The sequence below is a fragment of the Hyperoodon ampullatus genome (assembly GCF_949752795.1).
Source record: "Hyperoodon ampullatus genome assembly, chromosome: 5".
Taxonomy (NCBI): Eukaryota; Metazoa; Chordata; class Mammalia; order Artiodactyla; family Ziphiidae; genus Hyperoodon; species Hyperoodon ampullatus.
In genome coordinates, this window is record NC_136918.1 from 142,445,908 (window position 1) to 142,450,282 (window position 4,375).

The 4,375-nt window shown below is 52.4% G+C and overlaps 1 pseudogene across 1 annotated transcript; it reads left to right on the forward strand.

The window, feature by feature from the left end:
* The first annotated feature begins 237 nt into the window (after window positions 1–237).
* LOC307053843 lies at window positions 238–3,154 on the forward strand (annotated as a pseudogene). The gene is made up of 2 exons: window positions 238–310; window positions 2,590–3,154. The product of its transcript is annotated as an uncharacterized misc_RNA (transcript).
* Window positions 3,155–4,375: the final 1,221 nt, after the last annotated feature.

Genomic DNA, 4,375 nt, shown 5'->3' on the forward strand with positions numbered 1-4,375 from the left:
GTGGAAGGGACTGGAATGAAAGCCAGACCTCTGTGAAGGCATCTTGCAGGGAGTTATTGAAGGTGGTTCTTAGAACACAGATTCCACAGGGAACGTGATGGCAGCCAATCAGCTTAGCGGCAGCAATCATGCTGGAGCCGTCCGGAGCTGACTTGTACCAAGTTGCAGGAGGCAAGTATTAAATATTCAGGAATTTTGCAAGCTGGTTGTTAAACTACTGATAACGTTGTACCGGACATGATCAAGGTGTGCCTGTCCGAGGACTGGATCAGATCCAGGAGCTGGGAGAGGGACCAAACTTTCTACTGGGGTGATGGTCCTCCCCTTCCTGATCAACCAGCTTAGATTTCTGTTATTTGGCGGGGGGAGGCGGGGGGTATTTTGTTTTGTTTTTACAGGTTTTTGAAGAGTAGGCGAGTGATATGTTGGGAAACTAGCCTTCCAAAAAAAGGTCGTGATTTGCAGTGTTTCCCAAGTTCCTTGATGTAAATGCTCCCACCCCAGAAAGAAGAATCTTTCGATCAAGACAAGTGCATGTAGGAATAATTATCCCAGTCCTTCCCCCGCACCAGCATTTGCTCATGCAGCAATACTGGGGAAGGGGAAGGATGGTTGAGCGCAGAGTTCACTCCTGAAACATCATTATGGGCTGTCGACATGAGAAAGAGGGAAGGGAGGTCCTTAGTGGAGTCCTGGCAACATCCAGCTCAGAGCGGCTCCACTGGGCCCACAGACCAACCCATAGGTCATTCCTGTGTCCCTGGAGGTATAATTGGAATGGATGTCCTCGGTGTTTAAAACAACTCCAACATTCATGGCCAGGCTTTGGAAGGAATTATCATATTAAGAAAGGTAAGCTTCTGAAACTGCTTTCCCCTACCCTCCCCCACCCCAAGTCAGGATAGTGATTCAAAGTCAGCATTGCAACCTGGGAGCAGTGGCAGAAATTAGTGCTGCTTTAAAGACTAAAGGATGTGGGGGCGGTTCCTGTAATATCTCCATTCGCCAGTCGAGACCCTGCAAAAACCAGCTGGATCCTGGGAAATGACAGTGGACAACTGCAAACTCAACCAGGGAGTAGCCCCAGTTGCAGCTGCTGTGACAGGTGTGCTATGTTTGCTGGAGCAGCTTAACCGAGCATTCAACTTATGGATTTCATAAAATTTAAATAAATTGGATTTCATTAAAATTTTAAAAGTCTATGGGACTTCCCTGGCGATCCAGTGGTTAGGACTCCACACTTCCAATGCAGGGGGTGTGGGTTCGAGCCCTGTTCAGGGAACTAAGACCTCACCTGCCGCGGGGCACAGCCAAAAAAATATCAGGCTGGCCAAAAAGTTCGTACGGGTTTTGCTATACCATCTTACAGAAAAACCTGAACAAACTTTTTGGCCAACCCCCCCCTCAATAAATAAATAAATTTTAAAAATACTGCTAATAAAAAGTCTATGTATCAAAGGACACTATCAAGAGAGTGAAAAGACAGCCCATAGAATGAGGGGAAATATTTGCAAATCATAGTTCTGATAAGGGCCTAGTAACCAGAATACATTAAAAACTCCTATAACTCGACAACAGAAAGACAAACAATCCAATTTAAAATGGGCAAAGCACTTTGACTGACATTTCTCAAAAGAGGATATACCAACAAGCACAAGAAAGGAAGCCCAGTATCACTGGTCATTAGGGAAATGCAAATCAAAACCACAAGGAGATGCCACTTCATGTCCACTAGGGTGGCTATAATTTAAAACAAACGAATAACAAACTAACAGAAAAGAAATATCAATGAGCATGTGAAGAAATTGGAATCCTTGTACATTACCAGTAGAAATGTAAAATGGTACAGCTGCTATGGAAAATAGTCTAGCAGTTCCTCAAAAGTTTAACACAGCATTACCATATAGCCATCAAATCTACTTCTGTTTTATTTGTAAAGACTTTAAAATTTTATATTGCAAGTATTTTCTGGTGGTTCAATATCTTCACTTTGTACACCAAAAAGATTCCTTTTGGGTTCTGATTGAAATTACATCAGCGATGGATCCATCCAGGGAGAGTGGAGATTCTACAGCCTCAAGTTTCTTGCCCACAACTCTCTCGGGTCCCGGCGGACACAGGATGTGTGTGTTCTTCGGTGAAGTTTACTATTTTGTTCACAACTTAATTTCCTAACATTCCTCTTCGGCGCTTTATAGTTTGGGCTGCAATAGTGCTGGGCATCTTTCCCTGTCGCGTTCTCACACTGGCACAGTGGGTGTGAGGGAGGGACTACCAGTGGCTGGGAGTTTATCTCACGCCCAGCCCGTGCCTGGATGTGACTTAAGAACCGTGGCAGTCACTCAACAGAAACTTGCGTCATATACTTCCTACAAGTTTCCTGGAGCCAAAGACCAGATGAGAAAACAGATTCTTGCAACATACTCACAAGTTTAATGAGTAAAAGCTGACTGTAGAAAACACAGTAGCCCTGACGAGGGGCTCATGCAACCAGCTCCGAACATCAGCAAGGAAGGTCAGGCGTGGGAGCCTCCTGCTGGGGCCACACGCACACCCTGGGGTGGGGGGTATAAAAGCGGATATCCCCAGCACCTCACACACACTCACACACTCACACTCACACTCTTCCAGCCCCCCTGCCCCACTGCGGCCACGTCCACCCTGTCCGTCTGCTCCAGCGCCCTGAGCTACGGCAGCGGCTCTGCCTGCCCGGTTCCTGCACCGGCTCCTGCTGGCAGGTGGACGACTGCCCAGAGAGCTGCTGCGAGCCCCCTGCTGTGCCCCCAGCGGCTGCGCCCCGGCCCCCTGCCTGACCCTCGTCTGCGCCCCAGTGAGCTGCGTGTCCAGCCCCTGCTGCCAACCAGCCGGCACCAGCCCCTGCACGGCCTCGTGCTGCCAGCAGTCTAGCTGCCAGCCCCCCTGCTGCACCTGCTCCCCCTGCCCCCAGGCCTGCTGTGTGCCCGTCTGCTGCACACCTGTGTGCTGCGAGCCCGTGTGCTGTGAGGCCACCCCCTGCTCAGCCCCCTCGTGCTGCCAGCCCAGCCCCTGCCCCTCGTCCTGCCGCAGGCCCTCCTCCTCCGCGTCCCTGCTCTGCCGTCCCACGTGCTCCCACCCTGCCTGCTGTGTCCCCACCTCGGGCATGTCCTGCTGCTGACCGGCTGGATCATCTGCCCCCGACAAGCCGCTGTCTCTCGGGAGCCCCTGCCCCTCTCCTGGTGCCGGGACCTCCCCTCTTCCCGTCGCTTGACACTCAGTGGCTGCCCAGAGGCAACCCCAGAGGGGGTTTGAACATGCCGTCCATCCCACAGACCCCTCGACCAGGGTGGACTGCGGGCCCCGGGCGCCTCCTCTGCGGGTTGGCAGCTTGAATCCCATGTGACAAAGGTCAGCTTCTGTCATCAATAAAACACTGTGTCCTCCTCAAAGACATAGTTTCGAATCCGAGTTCAACAGCTGAGAGACCACAGGATCTGAAAGTGGGTGCCATCTGCACACTCTGTGTCCCTTCCTACCCCAGGGCCCACCCTCCCCAAAGCCGGCAGGGGAGGCGGGCGTGGGGGCCGAAGGCTGGGACCCTGAGCGGGCCCTGGGCTCCTCCCATGCCCACCCCTGTGCCTGTGCAGGTTAAAGGTACGTGGGGAGCAGCAGAAACCCCGTCGGGTCGGGATCTGAGAGTCCAGGACCAGCGCCGTTGGAGGGAGGTGCCCACCCGGAAGAGGCCTGCCTGCATGCTGGTCTGCGCACGTGTCCCTGTGGGCCCCGAGGGCCGTGTAGGGTCAGTTCAGACATCACTCGTTCTACTCAAGATGTCAAGGCCTGAGTGAGGAGGCACAGAGCAAAAAAGACACCTTGTGAGCAAACCCTCAGGACAGTCGGGAAGGACGAGCCTGCAGTCTCAGTGGACCACTAGCTCTAGAGTCAAGTGGGCAGCAGTCAGACTGATGATGTCAGCATCCGGCACCCTACTTATCCCCCAGTCACGAACAGGCTGAGGAGGTCCGGAGCAGCAGAACAGTGGAGACCAGGCAGGAGGGACCAGGAATTGACGGCACCTCCCAGGGGGCTCCACCCCCCACCCCAGCTCAGCTCCATCCAGGGAAGAGGGAACGGAGCAAAACCCGAAGAGGATCTTTAAACAGGAAACGGCCAGATGGCAAACCTGCCTCAGTGCTTAAGTCTCTTGCCCGAGTTTCTTCAAGACCTGTACCCTTTACCTGTTCATTCAAGTTTTAAGAAAATATAACCATCTCCGTACGGACAATGGACAAAGGCCTTGATGGACTCTGCATAGCACAAAGAGTTAAAAAGACAAAGAGAAGGTTCCACGTCACCCCAACCCGAGAAAAGAGAAGCACAGGGACTTTGACACACGTGG